Source organism: Gobio gobio (genome assembly GCF_949357685.1).
Source record: "Gobio gobio genome assembly, chromosome: 19".
In the NCBI taxonomy this organism is placed as follows: Eukaryota; Metazoa; Chordata; class Actinopteri; order Cypriniformes; family Gobionidae; genus Gobio; species Gobio gobio.
In genome coordinates, this window is record NC_137112.1 from 12075078 (window position 1) to 12094247 (window position 19170).

Here is a 19170-nt window from a genome sequence, read left to right on the forward strand (position 1 = left end):
TTGAACCAGGGACCTCTTGATCTGCAGTCAAATGCTCTACCACTGAGCTCTACCCCCTTTCAAAAACTTGATTTAAAAAATATATATTTAAACATAGTTGAATACAACACATTAGAAATGTTTAGCTTGTTGGAATCTAATATAACCATACGAAAGAACGGATTACGTCACACCAAAGGGGGCAATCGGATTTGAACCGGGGACCTCTTGATCTGCAGTCAACTGCTCTACCACTGAGCTTTACCCCCTTTCTATTAAATATATATTCAAAAATAGTTGAATACAAAACATATGAGAAATATTTGGCTCTTTGGAATCTAGTATAACCATACTCAAGAACACATTTGGTGTTCGGATCTTTTTAAATTCTCAGCCATCCGAATGGGCTAGTGACAGGAAGCACACGTGGCACGACTCGTGTTTGTCATTAGTCTTGTATTTTTGTTTTATTTATACAATTGACCACAGGTCATAAACCTGAAATAAGAAATAAACTGTGTTACAAATATATCCATTGAATATATAATGCAAAATAAACAAACATGAAGTAGTTACAATAAAATAACTAGATCTATTTCTGCTATAAATAAGAATACACTATCATATAATCTCCTATACAGTCTTACACAGCTGCGCAGAGTATAACTATCACACGAGTCGGAAGGTAAGGTGCATTAATCATTATAACACTATAGTTGAATGTTTTACTAAATGAATGCAACTCCATCGCCTACCACACAACCGTCTGCTACATTAGTTTACTTGGTAATTTGTTAATTATCCAGTGTTCAAACATATCGCAAACCGAGAGAACTGAACAGTACACGCGCTAACCTAACTACAAATTAAGTCTCTCAGCACGGACTAAACGCAGCCGATGACGACAAATACACAAGTATGAAACTTTAAACATTCCTAAATTAAAGTACAGCAGACCGTAGCTTATGATAAACTTTTCAAAGGTTCTAAATTCGCTACATACCAACGGGCTGTGTGCTCCTGACGATGGATTGTGAATAATAATAGACGTTGTGTTTTTTTTATGAAGCTTCCAACGCAACTGCGCATGCTGATACCCAAATGACCTCACGCAACAAAATAATCATCATGACGTAAATATAAATTTGCTTGTTGTTGCTTGTAAATTACTGTTCTCAATATTTTAAGCAGACTTTTTTATAACCATAAATTTTAACAATATATTTTCCTCGTGACCCAAAGAACCGAACACCTCCCACTTGGCCGACTGATGCAAATTCAAGGAGTTCACTACAAAGTATCTTGAGTCTTTCAGTAGACACAACAACTTAAAGTCAAGTTTTGCAGCATACACAGAATTAAGAAAATCCTTTTCAATGTTTACATTTGCTCAAAAGACTCTCTAAGGAGGTAGGCACCACCACCTTTCCTCCTACTGAGTGTAGGTTTGCCCTTGAACCACTCAGCCGCCTCCCAGGGTTACCCACTAACTAAAAAAAAATAAACGTCTCTTGGGTACCCAATGGTAAGGACTTTATTCTTTGTGCTGGTCTTCAACAGGAATCAACACGACCAATCTCCGCACATCCCTGCGAAGAACGATAGTAGAAAGTAAAGTAGAATCTTTTGCCTGGGTCCTGGCAACAAGGGAGGCAGGAAGGCCTATACAGGTCGCCACATCAGCATCTCGGACCACTCCAGACTTGTCCGGATAGGTGACAACGATTCGACCGAGCCGGAACTGTCCTCTCAGGGCATTCTGGTCTGCGATTCAAACCAGATCTCCAACCCGGACACTTCTTTCCACTCTGTGCCATTTATGCCGGATAAACAAGTTCGGTCCCGCTAGTTCACTCCACTCTGACCAGAATTTGTCAACTCCCGCTTGAACAGCCCTCAGCCTACGCCAAGAGTGAGTTTCCAAGTCAACACTTTACATATCTCCTCTTTGTCCGGCGCGTCCCAGGATGAGGGAGTTAGGAGTCAAGTACTCTACTGTATCTTCTTGCTCTTGCGCCTTGGCGTCGATGGGTCGCTCGTTAGTTAGGTTGGCTGCTTGGTAGAGAAGAGTTTGGAACTCCCCCCAGGTGTAGCTACCGGTTGTTCCACCGAGACTATTGAGAGCTCTTTTGACAAGTTTGACAGCTGCCTCGGCCGCTCCATTTCTGTGGGGCGAGTCCGCAGGATGGAAATCCCACTGCCATTCAGTTCCATTTTTTGCTGCTATGTCCTCGACAGCCACCTTCTGTAAGCATGCTAAGTGCTTATGTAGATCTCTCAGAGCAGACTTGGCACCCATGAAATTTGTGCCTCTGTCAGACCATAACTTCCGAGGGTGCCCCCTCAGGGCAGTGAATCTGGAGTAGGCTTGAAGAAAGCTCTCGGCAGACAAGTCGTCAACAAGGTCCGCGTGGATGGCTCTGGAAGCCATACAACAATATACAACTCCCCAAACCTTTTTCTTGGTCCGTTTCTTTACTGCATCTCTGACCTCATAGGGACCGAAAAGGTCCAATGTGGTATACTCAAAAGGGTTTGCTCTGCTCGTACGCTCATGAGGAAGGTCGCTCATTACTTGTTGGCATAGCTTTGCTCTTTGCTTCTTGCAAGTAACGCACTCGTTCATAATCTTCTTGACTATTCTTCGGCCTTCTATGACCCAAGCTTTTCTTCTCGTACGTAGCAGTGTAGCAGCAACACCCTCATGATTGGCCTTGTGAGCTTCTCTAGCCAGCAAAGTCCCCAACCATGACTGGAAAGGAATCAACGGTATTGCTCTACCGTCCTCACTCCAAGATTGTACTCTACCGCCACACAGCAAGAGTCCTGTGTTTTCATCTTTAGTTACAACTAGGCAGTTCAAGGCTGTAGTCTTAAAGTTCAAGCCGTCCTGGGCAGCAAGGGCTAAGTCTTGAAAAGCAACTGTTCTCTCTTCTACAGATAGCTTAGAACTATTTGCCTCCCACTTTGCTGAATTCAAGGCTCGGTTCTTTACTCTTAACCAAGATTCTGCAGCTCGTTGAACCCAAGCGACAGTTCCACATAGTTTTGATAAACTACTGAACCGTTTGGGCTCCACCAGGCGCACAAGAACCACGCCCCAAAGTTTCCTTCTCTGCCTTTCTACTGCTTGAGTTGGACCTTGGTCTTTTGGGAGTGGTTGTAGTATATGAACTCCCACGTTAGCGGCATTATCAGTGCTGCAGGGTTTTGCAACCTTTTGCGATTGAGCTCTGGTTGTTACAGCTGAGAATGCTTTTCTTTGTAACCTTTTTACCTTATCAGCAACTTTGGTCACAATTTCGCTGGCCATCTTCACAGGCCATTCAGCTTCAGGTCTTTTTAGAAATTCGGGGCCTTGTTGCCATTCTGACTCTTCATCGAGCTCTTCAGGAGTTGCTCCCCTAGTGACGATGTCAGAAATGTTGAGATTGCCGTCAACCCACTTCCAGTCATCCACTGGCCCAGCCATCTGTATTTCACCAATTCGGTTGGAGAAGAATGTTTGGTAGCCATAACTATCCTTCTGGATTGCCCCTAAGATAGTTAAGCTATCCACAAAGTGGACCCAGCGTTTGACCTCAAGGCGGCAGTGCTTCTCAAAGTACCTTTTCAACCGGGTTGCGAAGACAGCGCCACATAACTCTGCCTTGATCACGTCCCCTTTCTGGTTGAGAGGAGTAAGTTTGGCTTTCGATTCAACAAACCTCACAACAACTCTTCTTTGCGTTTCCCAGCGGAGATAAAGCACGGCGCCGTAGGAAGCCTCACTCCCATCCGAAAACGTGACACCCATAGGGCGGCCCATGGCTCCAAAAGGTGTGAGACTTCTTTCGAACTTTATCTTGCCAAGTCTCACGTACTCTTCAAAGAGTCTAATAGCAGCCTCCCGAATTCTTGGCGACAGTGGGTCATCCCAAGTATCTTTAGTTGGATTACCAATACTTGCTTCTTGGTAGGATTCCCTTACGAGCATTACTCCTTTCTGCTTTGCTGGAGTGCCAAACCCGATAGGGTCGTAGAACCCAGCGACCTGACTTAGAAGTACTCAACGAGTTAAGGGGTTTGGAGTTCCACTTCTTACTTCATCTTCCTTCAAATCAATTCCCGTCCTCATCTTGCCTCGCTTCTTTGAGAAATTGATGGACGTCAACACCCGAAGTTTGTCGGTCTCTGGTTCGTAGCCGACACCCATCGCTTTACTTTCTTCGTCTCGCATCTGATTTGGCAACACAAGAGTCTTAGGCGCTGACAAAGTTGTCTCACTGTTACTGGAGTTAGCTGCAGTTTCTAACCTCCCACTTTGGCCTGTCAAAATCCACGGTTTTAAGGAGAAGCTTCCAGCCTCCAAGATCTTTTCAACTCCGTTGGTGATCTTTTCCAGTGTTTTGATGTCATTGTGGGATGTTAATATGTCATCGACATAGCTGTCTTCTACCAGAACACGGCGTTCTTCAACCATGGCTGCAAACTGTGGAAGATTAGCAGTCTCCCTCATAGCAACCTGGGCAATGCAGCCAGCAGGTTTGTCCCCGATGTTAACCCTGACGACAGCGAAGGTTTGAATCTCATCCTCTGGGTTGTCTCTCCAGAGGAATCGATGGAGATGAACTTCTGTGTCTTTAAGCCAAAAAGAGTTATACATTTTCTTCACGTCGCCTAAGGCGGCGTACAATCCAGTCCTGAATCTTAGAAGGACTCCTCTGATCTGATTGAGGACGTCTGGGCCCTTGTACAAAAGGTCATTCAAACTCACTCCGCGGAACTCTTGGCTGCTGTTCCATACATTTCTTACAGGGGTAGAGGATGAGTGTGGATTTGGTGCGACTAAATGGCTGATGTACCACTTCGGTCCCTTCCAGCTATCAAGTTCTTCTTGAGTGAGTTTGGTTGCAGCTCCCCTTGAGATCATCTCGTGGATTTGCTCCCTGTATTCAGCCTTCCATTCCGGCTCCCTCTCGAGGCGTTTCTGAGTGTTGAGGAAAGTCGCCTCCACTTCACGTCGGTTGTCTGGCAGTGTCGCAGGATCTCCTTTCCATGGATAAGTTGCGTCCCAGTGAGGAGACTTGCTGTGCTTGTCTGCTTGCACATAGGTGAGGCATTCTTTGATTTTTTCTATTTCTCTTTCCTCTCCTAGTGTCATTTCTTTACCACCAGGGGGACATCTACCGCATTTGCAGCCACCACATTGAGGGTCGCAGGCAGCGCCGACGCTGTCCCACTTGAACCAATCGAAAATGTCTTTGTTGGTGACCAAAGTACTCCTGAGGATTGTTTCTCCATTAACCACTTTAGCTTTGGCAAGTTCGGTTGGGTCAACAAGGACTTCTTTATAAGCCTTCGAAGCTGATCTCATAGAACGTGCAAAATGAGTTTCGGACCTGTGCACCGCTAAGTCTACTTTCTCGAAGAGGTCAGGATGAACTCCACCGACCGTTATTCCCAGAGGGCCGTCCCAGAGGACGAGGTCTCCTTCCACTTTGATTGGCTGTGGGACCAGGCGACCTTCCCTATGACTTATTAGTAGGTCGATCTTCTCTGGACGGACCAAGTCATGTGCGGCGATGTTAGGAAAGAATTTCAGTAGTTGCTGTGGCGTGACTGCTTGGTTCCCTTTTGCTATGTTCTCCAGGCCGTAACATAGGAGCTTGTGCTCCGCCACTGTACCCTTCTGTGTTTTTACTCTTAGTCTCAGAGTATACCTTTTGGTAGCAACTATCTTCTCCATTCCTCCAACTCCTTGCACAATCAGCTTGATGTTTTCGCCTTTCAGCTTAAGACGCTCAGCGGCTTCATTTGAGATATAATTGGTATCTGAAGCAAGATCGATCAGTGTACCGATTAGCTGGCCCGAGTTAGTCGTCACGGAGAGTAGCATCATTACTACAGGGTACTCTATTGGCTCACTGTCTGAACTAGTGCACACTGTTGTTGAAATCTTATTTGAGAAAGCTTCTTTGACCTCTGCTTTTAGCTCTGGAGAGAGCTTGGCAAGAACCTCCTCCTGTCTCTCTGTCAAACCAAGTCTCTTTTTCTCTACTCTCACTTTGCATTGCTCTTCATTCTTTTTATCGTTCTTTTTCGTCTGTGGCAACGGGCAGAGTAAGTAGTTGTGGTCTGAGGACCCTCCTTTATGACAGTCTTCTTTGGAGCATAGAAACCTTTCAGTGCAGCAGCCGTCCTCATTATGGATGCGCAAACATTTGAGGCATACTCCTGACTTCTTTAACTGAGCTTTCTTGCTTGACAGGTTGAGCTTCTTGAAGGCTTTGCACGCAAACAATCTACCTGCATGCTTTTCGTCCCCACAAGTTATACATGAACTAGGTTGAGAGCCCTTTTGGATTGAAGTAGCCTTGGTAAATGCCTTCTTTTATCTACTCTTTTCCTGTGACCTCTCAGTATAGTCTTTCGAACTAGGCTGCAGTTGATCTAACTCCTCAAGAATGTCCTCCTGTTTTTTCAGGTACTCCATTAGACAATCGAAGTGATTTCTGGGTGAAAAGCCGCTTGCAGGGTCGTTCTTATGAGTTAGCCACTTTTCTTTCTAGTAAACGTCTCTGAGAGTCTGGTAACTTACTCTCAATCGACTGTGCTACTAACCGATTTTTCACAGCATCTTCTTCCCCCAGGACTTGGAGGTCACGAAGAGCTCTTTCCACAGCTTGAATTAGTTCGATCGTCTTTCTAGGGCTGTTTCCCCTTACAGGTGGTAGGTCATGTACTTCTTTTGAAATAAGTAGCACTATTTTCGGCTTATTTCCATATTTGTTGTCCAGGAGCCTGAACACATCAGTAGCAGATCCACAGCTGGACAAGACGAGGTCCTTTTTGACTTTGTCATCTAAACTTCCTATGAGATGGAACTTTTTTATATTTTCCAAACCATGAGGGTTCCCCAGCTGCTGAAGGTCCTCCCATTCAGCTTTCCAACGGTAGTAATCTCTCATGTTACCAAAGAATGTAGGCAGGCGTGCACGTTCCAACATGATTTGGGGCTTGAAATGGAAAGGCCCTGGGTACATGTTGGGAGCACCTTGGACTTGCAATTGCGTGCTTGTAGCATTTGGAAGTCCACCATAACTGAGGTAGGTGGGAGCGATGGGTGGGTCATGCTGAACTTCGCTTATAGGGAAGTGACTGTCTATGGGACAGGACAGTTTACGGTTAGGAGAAGAACCAATAGACGCGCCGGCTTGCTCACCGGTCTGGCTTTCCTCGTCTTCATCTTTCTTCCCAGTAACTTCCAGTTTCAACAGTTCTTTCTGCTCCTCTTCGTCTTCAGACCAAGTGCTGCGTTGCCATGCCCACTTATCCCACAGTCTCTCTTGTCACTTTCTCATCATCCTGCTACGGTCTCTAGATTCCTTTAGTGCGGCATGAGGAATAATTTCTGTCCACTCAATTACTAGACTGTTGACTTCACATACCTCTCGTTCTAAGTTTCTATTCATCAGTTCACACTCCTTCCTAGACAGCTGCAGATGGTCGGTTGCTTCGGCCTGATCCAGGGATGAGTTAGCCTCCTTTACAAGGGTGGAGATCTGCTCCTCAGCAAATCTGGTCCAGAAGCTGTTTTGGATGAGGTGTTTAACTGCATCAAACTTGCGATGGCATTCCAGTGTTTTCTCGTCAACCTGATCTGCCTTTTTTGTGGCCTCTTCGTCTTCTAATTCTTGTAGGCCATAGCATACTCAAATCCCGCATCTTCCACTCTGGTATGATCTCCTTTGAACTCTCTCCACTCAGCCTTTAGATCCCTTTCTTCTAGCGCATTGGCCCTGGAGGTGAGATGGTTGGCTCTTTTAGTGAACGCAGTCTGGGCTGCTGAACGCTTTTGCCGTAACCTCTCTATTTTCTCCTATTCTGCCATCTTGTTAATTCGCTTTTTTCTTTCTTCTTAGGTTTGCAGACTAGCAAGTGAATAGGCAGTATAGATGGGCTTTTAACTTAACTAGATAAAGTTAACAGTCACTGATTTATTTTCTGGTTCAGAACAGGGCCACAATGTTTGAATGGCAGGCCTAAATGGTTTATGACTGTTCGGATCTTTTTAAATTCTCAGCCATCCGAATGGGCTAGTGACAGGAAGCACACGTGGCACGACTCGTGTTTGTCATTAGTCTTGTATTTTTGTTTTATTTATACAATTGACCACAGGTCATAAACCTGAAATAAGAAATAAACAGTATTACAAATATATCCATTGAATATATAATGCAAAATAAACAAACATGAAGTAGTTACAATAAAATAACTAGATCTATTTCTGCTATAAATAAGAATACACTATCATATAATCTCCTATACAGTCTTACACAGCTGCGTTAGAACACCACAGAAACTACATTTCCCATCATGCATAGCAGCGCTCATGCGCAGAGTATAACTATCACACGAGTCGGCAGGTAAGGTGCATTAATCATTATAACACTATAGTTCAATGTTTTACTAAATGAATGCAACTCCATCGCCTACCACACAACCGTCTGCTACATTAGTTTACTTGGTAATTTGTTAATTATCCAGTGTTCAAACATATCGCAAACCGAGAGAACTGAACAGTACACGCGCTAACCTAACTACAAATTAAGTCTCTCAGCACGGACTAAACGCAGCCAATGAAGACAAATACACAAGTATGAAACTTTAAACATTCCTAAATTAAAGTACAGCAGACCGTAGCTTATGATAAACTTTTCAAAGGTTCTAAATTCGCTACATACCAACGGGCTGTGTGCTCCTGACGATGGATTGTGAATAATAATAGACGCTGTGTATTTTTTATGAAGCTTCCAACGCAACTGCGCATGCTGATACCCAAATGACCTCACGCAACAAAATAATCATCATGACGTAAATATAAATTTGCTTGTTGTTGCTTGTAAATGACTGTTCTCAATATTTTAAGCAGACTTTTTTATAACCATAAATTTTAACAATATATTTTCCTCGTGACCCAAAGAACCGAACATTTGGTCACACTAAAGGGGGCACTCGGATTTGAACCAGGGACCTCTTGATCTGCAGTCAAATGCTCTACCACTGAGCTATACCCCCTTTCAAACTTGAAATAAAAATATATATATTTAAAGATAGTTGAATACAACACATATGAGAAATGTTTGGCTTGTTGGAATCTAGTATAAGCATACGAAAGAACAGATTACGTCACACCAAAGGGGGCACTCGGATTTGAACCGGGGACCTCTTAATCTGCAGTCAAATGCTCTACCACTGAGCTATACCCCCTTTCAAACACTTGAAATAAAAAAATATATATTTAAAAATAGTTGAATACAACACATATGAGAAATGTTTGGCTTGTTGAAATCTAGTATAACCATACGAAAGAACATATTACGTCACACCAAATGGGGCACTCGGATTTGAACTGGGGACCTCTTGATCTGCAGTCAACTGCTCTACCACGGAGCTTTACCCCCTTTCGAACAAATATATAATTAAAAATAGTTGAATACAACACATATGAGAAATGTTTGGCTTGTTGGAATCTAATATAACCATACGAAAGAACAGATTACGTCACAACAAAGGGGGCACTCAGATATGAACCGGGGACCTCTTGATCTGCAGTCAAATGCTCTACCACTGAGCTTTACCCCCTTTTGAACAAATATATATTTAAAAATAGTTGAATACAACACATATGAGAAATGTTTGGCTTGTTGGAATCTATAATAACCATACGAAAGAACTGATTTGGTCACACCAAAGGGGGAACTCGGATTTGAACCGGGGACCTCTTGATCTGCAGTCAAATGCTCTACCACTGAGCTATACCACCTTTCAAACACTTGAGATAAAAAAATATATATTTAAAAATAGTTGAATACAACACATATGAGAAATGTTTGGCTTGTTGGAATCTATAATAACCATACGAAAGAACTGATTTGGTCACAACAAAGGGGGAACTCGGATTTGAACCGGGGACCTCTTGATCTGCAGTCAAATGCTCTACCACTGAGCTATACCCCCTTTCAAACACTTGAGATAAAAAAATATATATTTAAAAATAGTTGAATACAACACATATGAGAAATGTTTGGCTTGTTGGAATCTAGTATAACCATACGAAATAACAGATTACGTCACACCAAAGGGAGCACTCGGATTTGAACCGGGGACCTCTTGATCTGCAGTCAACTGCTCTACCACTGAGCTTTACCCCCTTTCGAGCAAATATATATTTAAAAATAGTTGAATACAACACATATGAGAAATATTTGGCTTTTTGGAATCTTGTATAACCATACGAAAGAACAGATTTGGTCACACCACAGGGGACACTCGGAATTGAACTTGGGACCTCTTGATCTCCAGTCAAACCCCCTTTCCCAAAAAAAAAAAAAGATATATGTGATTAAAAATAGTTGAATACAACACATATGAGAAATGTTTGGCTTGTTGGAATCTAGTATGACTATACGAAAGAACAGATTACGTCACACCAAAGGTGACACTCGGATTTGAACCGAGGACCTCTTGATCTGCAGTCAAATGCTCTACCACTGAGCTATACCCCCTTTCAAACACTTGAAATAAAAAAATATATATTTAAAAATAGTTGAATACAACACATATGAGAAATGTTTGGCTGGTTGGAATCTAGTATAACCATACGAAAGAACAGATTTGGTCACACCAAAGGGGGCACTTGGATTTGAACCGGGGACCTCTTGATCTGCAGTCAACTACCTTACCACTGAGCTTTACCCCCTTTTGAACAAATATTTAATTAAAAATAGTTGAATACAACACATAGGAGAAATGTTTGGCTTGTTGGAATCTAGTATAACCATACGAAAGAACAGATTACGTCACAACAAAGGGGGCACTCGGATTTGAACTGGGGACCTCTCGATCTGCAGTCAACTGCTCTACCACGGAGCTGTACCCCCTTTCGAGCAAATATATAATTAAAAATAGTTGAATACAACACATAGGAGAAATGTTTGGCTTGTTGGAAACTAGTATATCAACACCAAATAACAGATAAGGTCAAGCAAAAGGGGGCACTTGGATTTGAACCGGGGACCTCTTGATCTGCAGTCAAATGCTCTACCACTGAGCTATACCCCCTTTCAAACACTGGAAATAAAAAAATATATATTTAAAAAAATCATTGAATACAACACATATAAGAAATGTTTGGCTTGTTGGAATCTAGTATAACCGTACGATAGAACAGATTACGTCACACCAAAGGGGGCACTCAAATATGAACCGGGGACCTCTTGATCTGCAGTCAAATGCTCTACCACTGAGCTATACCCCCTTTCAAAAGCTTAATTTAAAATATATATATTTAAACATAGTTGAATATAACACATATGAGAAATGTTTGGCTTGTTGGAAACTAGTATAACAACAGCAAATAACAGATAAGGTCAAACAAAAGGGGGCACTTGGATTTGAACCGGGGATCTCTTGATCTGCAGTCAAATGCTCTACCACTGAGCTATACCCCCTTTCGAACAATTAAAATAAAAAATATATATTTAAAAATAGTTGAATACAACACATATGAGAAATGTTTGGCTTGATGGAATCTAGTATAACCATACGAAAGAACAGATTACGTCATACCAAAGGGGGCACTCGGATTTGAACCGGGGACCTCTTGATCTGCAGTCAAATGCTCTACCACTGAGCTATACCCCCTTTCAAACACTTCAAATAAAAAAATATATATTTAAAAAATCATTGAATACAACACATATAAGAAATGTTTGGCTTGTTGGAATCTAGCATAACCACAAGAAAGATCAGATGAGGTCAATCCAAAGGGGGCGCTCGGATTTGAACCGGGGACCTCTTGATTTGCAGTTAAATGCTCTACCACTGAGCTATACCCCCTTTCAAACACTTTAAATGACTTTTGTCTGTTTCTCATTAGAGTATGGCAGTGCTACAAAGTACTAACCGATTCTCATTTCGAAATGTCCTAATGATGCTTGCCACAGAGTAGCGGCTCAAGTTAGGCTGAACCCGTTGGCCAGCTTCCCTCAGGGTCATCCCATGGTTGATGACATGGTCCACTATTGTAGCTCTGATGTCATCAGTTATTCTATTTCTTACTCTTCTTACCCTTTTTCTTTCCCCTCCTCGTCCTCTTCCTCCTCTTTCTTCACCTTCACGTCCTCTCCCTCGGCCTCCTCGACCTCCTCTGATTCTCACTCTTCTCACTCTTACTGCTTCTTCCATTGTACTCCAAACAGACAGCTTAGCTGTGGCTTATTTATAGTGCTTACGCTGATTGCAAAGTGAACTAATTATCTAAAACAGTTTTCACATGTGAAAGTGTGCCAGACAGTTGGCAAAATAGTGTTAATGAAAGCCATACATGTGTATAATTTTGCTAGGAGTGTGTTGGAATTTTGGTAATTGAGTTTAAGCAGTGAGTTGTGTTTAAAGTTCTGCAAAAAGAGTGTTGTGCAGTGAATTGTGCCTACAGTTTTGCAAAGTGTGTGTTACAAAATTGCAAACTGAGTGCAAAGCAGTGTTTGTGCTTTTAGTTTTGCAAACTCAGTGAGTGGTTTTGTTATACGTATTAATAGTTTTAGAAATTGTGCTACAAGAATCACGATTAGCGCTTAAGCATTCAGAAAAAACTGTAAGCATTCAGAAAAAACTGTAAGCATTCAGAAAAAAACTGTAAGCATTCAGAAAAAACTGTAAGCATTCAGAAAAAAACTGTAAGCATTCAGAAAAAATTGTAACTCTTCAAACCTTCGTAAAAATTGTATTTTCGTATCAAACAGTTAACACAAGCCATCACATTACAGCTTTTCTCAATTGTTTACACACAAATACTGGTCCTTGAGACCAGAGGTGGTAAGTAATGAAGTAAAAATACTTTGTTACTTTACTTAAGTACTTTTTTCAGGGATCTGTACTTTACTTGAGTATGTTTTATTTGCATCTACTTTCACTCTTACTCCACTACAATATTAAAGACAAAGTTTACTTTTTACTCCAATACATTTCCCCATGCCCGCTCCAAGTATTTATTACACTTGCTTTCCAAACCAACAAAAAACGTGGGTGCAGGAGAGAATCAAGCTAGTAAGCTGTTCTCCCTACATGCTGTCAATCGGTCATGGATGATCCAGTCGGGGCTAGACTTGGAAAAGCTGACTAGGTTTGCCACACTAACGTTAGCGCAGTGTTTCCCAAACGTTTTTCTTTCGCACCACACTATGAAAGCATCGGTAACACTTTACAATACGTCTGCACTAATATGCATTAATTCATGCTTAACTAATGCACAGATAATCAAGAATTAATGTATGACTCATGAAGAACTAAATCATTTATTAATGATTACTGCATCAGCAACTAATTAACATTATATATGATTAATAGGTTAAGTAATACATGGATTTCTATTAATTAAATATTACAATGTACTAATTCCCTAACAACATATTATATTAACTAATAAATGTAAATTAATCTGTTAATTATCACAATGGGTCAAAGCCATGTATTTCAACTTCCAGTTGTCTGCTTTAATTAATCATTAGATAACGATTTGCAAAGGTTTCATTATGTCATGACTTCACTTGTTGAGGCACATCACTATTAACTAATTGTTAAGTAATATGTCATTGTGGTTGTAGCTTTTGAATTAATTTTAAATTAGTTAATAATATCTTGCACATCGTCTGTTTGATGCAGCTAATGTTATGGAGCATGTCTATTTTAAGTTCAACCCCTATACTGTGTTAAGGTGCTTCATTGTCTCTTATGATTGCAAATAACAAATTCTTAATTGCAGTATCTAATCTTATCATTTGTTCAATTAAAGCATTGCATATCACTCCCAAAACAATTTATCTGCTTAAGTATTGATATTTACAGGTAATTTTAATATTTACTTTTTACTTTCGGTACTTGAGTACGTTTTAATTTGGATACTTTTGTACTTTTACTCAAGTGATGTTTAAATGGAGGACTTTCTACTTTTACTGGAGTCATTTTTTATTTAGGTATATATACTTTTACTCGAGTATAACTTTTGAGTACTTTTACCACCCCTGCTTGAGACACAATGACCACAACATGTCTCATGCACCAACCCCCTGAATCAATTCTGCTAAACTACAAGCACAATTCCTGCTTTACACTCAAATTGCAGTTCTGAAACACACTTTTTTCAAAACACTACACACAATTCTCTGCATTTGGCACAGTTTTCATGCAGAAAATCTCTTGTTTTCTCAAGGAACACACTGCCATTCAAATATGCACACTGACTCTTCACATGGGCAAACACCTGTCACGCAGTTTTACAATTAGCAAACAGAGCTTTAGCATCAAAGGGCAACAGGTGAGAAACCGAAGAGAGTAACTGTACAGTAAATTCTTCTGTTGTTTTGTATGTAGACCACTGTATGTGCAACTTTGTGATGGTTGGGGTGTACACTGTGTACATTGTTTTTGTGGGAAAAATAAAATATATTTGTTACCGTGTATTTGTGTGTTCTGAGTATGAAAACAATATTCTCAAATATTTTACAACACACTTATGTACGTACTGTCTGTTGTAAGTGTAACACTGAACCAAAAAAGACCTAAGTCATTATGATGAAAGGAGAAGTGTTTTCCATTCATCATAGTGTTTTACATTGAGCACATCAGTGTTCAACTGGTTCTTATAAATTTCTATTCATATGATGGTTTGTGTGTGTCATTTGAAAACAAATTTTCATTTTGAAAATAAATAACATTGTTTTGAATGTAAAGTTTCATTTTGCAGGAGAATTGAGGGGTTTTGCCCATTGTGTGTGTTTTTTTTTGGATTTGTGTGTAGAGTTCTGAGAATATGAGGCATGCTTTCAGAAAATGTGTGTAAACAATTGAGAAAAACTGTAATAAGCACACAATGCGCTGACTACACACTGATGCTATGAATAAAAAACACATCTGGCTTATGCTTTCTCTGTGCACAAGGTAGGCTATGTCAGTTTGAGGTCATACTTTTGTCATAGTTCTGTAAACATACAGGGATCCAAACTTCAAGTATTGGTGTTTATTTACACTCGTCAAAACAAATGCAAGTGATTTTTTCAAGTCAATACACAAAATAGTAATTTCACTTAGAAAAAAATAAATAAATCGGTCTATGTCGTGTCGTCTCTCTGGATCCGGACACAAAATTTAGTCTACATCACATGCAATGTCCTCTAGTCCTAGGCACCGGGGAAAATATCTTCTGGAATGCCATATCCAGGCCTGACATGATGCCTGGTCAATATCCCTACATGAATCCTCCATTGCCTGTAAAAGGGCTATGCGTTGATGGGGATGACCTTCACAGACCTTCCAGCACCAGGCAGAGAAGAACTCCTCAATTGGATTCAAGAATGGAGAGTATGGGGGGAGGTTGAGTACAGTGAACCAACTGTAAACCAGTTGCAGACCAACTGGAATAAAATGCAAACTAACATTGTCCCAAATGATGACATATCTGGTCTGCTCTGGTTTCTGAACTTAGTGAGCATGTCATGTAAGGTGTCCAAGTGCAGTGTTATATGGGTCTAGGGTTGCATGATGTTGAACAACACCATTTTGACTTATAGCTGCACACATAATTATGTTACCTTCCTCTTCCCCCTCCTCGTCCTCCTCTCGCTCCTCCTCTAACTTCACCTCCTTGTCCTTGTCGTCCTCTCCCTCTCGCTTCTTCACCTCCGCGTCCTCTTCCTCCTCCTCTTCCTCCTACTTCTTCACCTCCACGTCCTCTTCCTCCTACTTCTTCACCTCCACGTCCTCTTCCTCCCTCTAATTCTCACTCTTGTCACTCTTCCTGCTCCCTCCATTGTACTCCACACAGACAGCTTACCTGTGGCTTATTTAGTGCCTAGGCTGATTGCAAAGTGAACTAAATATCTAAGACAGTTTTCACATGTGACAGTGTGCCAGACAGTTGGCAAAATAGTGTAAATAATAGCCATACATGTGTATAGTTGTGCTAGGAGTGTGTTGGTCATTTGGAAATTGAGTGTAAAGCAGTGAGTTGTGTTTACAGTTCCGGAAAAGGAGTGCTGTGCTGTGGACTGTACTTACAGTTTTGCTAAGTGTGTGTTACAAAATTGCAAACTGAGTGCAAAGCAGTGTTTGTGCTTTTAGTTTTGCAAACTCAGTGAGTGGTTTTGCTATAAGTATTACAGTTTTTTACGATTGTTTACACACTAAAATTAAAATTTCCACACAATTAGCAAAACTTTACTCCAATGAGCAAAACACCTCCACAGATTTGCACAACATTACACACAATGTCTGCTTCACCCTTTTTGCAAAACATTACACACAGTGATTTGTAAAACTCTACACACATTTTCACACCTTAGACACAGATAAGGATTGTGAGGTTACTTCCTTGTAATTACAAAGCACCGGATTGCCAATTACCACACTAATGAACGAATTGGATAAACACATCTACCAGGTGTGGAAGCACACATGTGCTAATTTGAAGACGCAGCACTCAGGTGTGCTATAAAAGGTAGCAGGTGAGTTCACCTGTCTTCAACAAAAATGGAAGGAGTTAGAAGAAGAAGAAGAAGAGTGAGAATGAGAGGGGGAGCTCAAAGAGGAGATGAAGGAGGTAGAGGTAGAGGTAGAGGTAGAGGTAGAGGTAGAGATAGAGGTAGAGGTAGAGGAAGAGGAAGAGGAAGAGGAGAAGGAGGTAGAGGAAGAGGCATAGGTAGAGGAGAAGAAGGTAGAGGCAGAGGAGAAGGAGGAAGAGGAAGAGGAGAAGGAGGTAGAGGAGGACACCTAGGTAGAGGAAGAGGTAGAGAAGGACTTGAAGAGGTGATAGAACCTGAACAAAGAAGACGAGGACCAAATTTGACTCGAGAAATCCGTGCAACACTTATTGACCATGTTATCAACCATGGACTGACACTGATGGAAGCTGGACAAAGAGTTCAACCAAATCTCAGCAGAAATACTGTTGCGTCAGTAATTCGGACATTTCATCGACAAAACAGGTAAGCTAACCACACAGTCTACATTGAAACTGAAGCTTGTATAATCAATATTGTTTACTGTGACATTTGACAGTATATTTGATTATATCTCTCTCTCTCTCTATATATATATATATATAATCTTTTTTTTTTTTTTACATAGGATTGAGGGTCGAGGACACCAAGGTGGAAGGGGCCCTATGTTTAGTCGTGCACAAGAGGCCGCCATTGTGAACATGGTTTTGGCCAATAATTGTATCAGGCTATGAGAAATCCAAGCCAATATCATCAATGATGACAATATTTTCAATAACATCCAACGAGTCTCTCTGTCATCATTAGGTTGAATCCTAAAGAAAAATCAAATAAACATGAAGCAACTGTATCGGGTACCATTTGACAGAAATTCAGAGAGAGTGAAACATCTGCGCAATGAGTATGTGGAGGTATGCATTGTTCATCTGACTATGGTGTGGTATCATGCACTGCTCATAATGTTCTGTCACAAAAAAAATACTGTGCTATAGATATTGAATAGCATCCTATTTTCTTTAATGTGTTTCAGAGAGTCTTGCAAATGGATGCTGCTGAAATTCAACATGAATTTATATATGTGGATGAGGCTGGATTTAACCTTGCAAAAACAAGAAGAAGAGGGAGAAATGTAATTGGGCACAGGGCAATCACCAATGTGCCAGGGCAGCGAGGGGGTAACATCACCCTTTGCGCTGCTATCACACAAAATGGGGTCCTCCACCACCATGCAAATCTGGGACCCTATAATGCAAATCTGATACTTGCATTTCTTGACCGATTGCATGAGATTGTCACAGCATTACACCAAGTGGACCAGATGTGGTACATTGTCGTTTGGGACAATGTCTCATTTCATCGGGCTGCTCTGGTCCAGAACTGGTTCCATGATCACCCTGATTGTGAAGTTTTATACCTTCCCCCATACTCCCCCTTCCTGAATCCTATAGAAGAATTTTTTTCAGCGTGGCGGTGGAAGGTATATGACCTGCGGCCTTATGACCGTTTGCCCCTCATTCAGGCCATGGAACAGACATGTGATCTTATTGAAGCAGCTTCAGTGCAGGGGTGGATTCGTCACACAAGGCGATTCTTCCAACGGTGCCTTGCCAATGAAGACATAGCCTGTGATGTTGATGAAATCTTATGGCCTGATCCAGCCAGACGGAGAGATGGATAGTTGCAGTATTCTTGTTGCTTTGAGTTTTCTTTCATTTCTGTTTACTTTTACTTTACTTTTCTTCAGAGTCAAAGTGTATGTACTGTAATTCATGCAGTAATTTTTATTTGTCTATAGATTTTATTTGTTTACAGTAATTGATATCATTGTTGGTTGATTACTGTAACTTACAATACTGTAAGTATTGAAATAAATACTTGAAATATTCAGTCTGCAGCATCAAGTGTTGTGCAGTGCAGTAAGGTTATAGTGGGCCTACAGTATTTGTCTACATTCTCCTATCTCAAAACAAATCATGAATAATGTTGTGAGTTTCTCATTATTTTTTGTCACCTAAATTATCTCTTACATACAGTAAGAATGTCTGGCTAAAAATCTAATTTTTTTTTTTACAAATGTGTTTTTTATTTATCAAAGCAGTGTGAAACTGGCTGCAATAGTGTATGATCATTGATGACTGTGTTGGTTAAATGAAAACAAATAGCATTTTCACAAATATGTGTATATGTTTTGACTGAAGTGTGTATGTTTTGACTGAAGTGTGTCATTTTGCAAACAATCTAGGAATTTTGCTAATTGAGTGTGGTGTTTGGATAATTGTGATTATATTTTGACGAAAAGAACTCTGCGTGTAAACATTTGAAAAAAACTGTAATAGTTTTAGAAATTGTGCTAGAAGAATCACAGTTAGGCTTTAAGCATTCAGAAAAAACTGTAATTGTGTGTAGTGTTTTGACAAACCGGGCCCTGTTTTCAAAATTGTGCTATATGCAACTATATGCATTTTGTGTAAAAGCAACAATAAATGAGTTAATTGTATAGCCTACACAGACAGATGTTGTGCTAACTGTGTTAAGAGTTTAGGAAATGTGTTAAAAGTATTGAAAAATTTGTCATAGCGATTGTATAAAACTGTAACATTTCTAAACAGTTAATTTGTTTTCAACTGCCTGTTTTTGCTTTTTTGATATAATG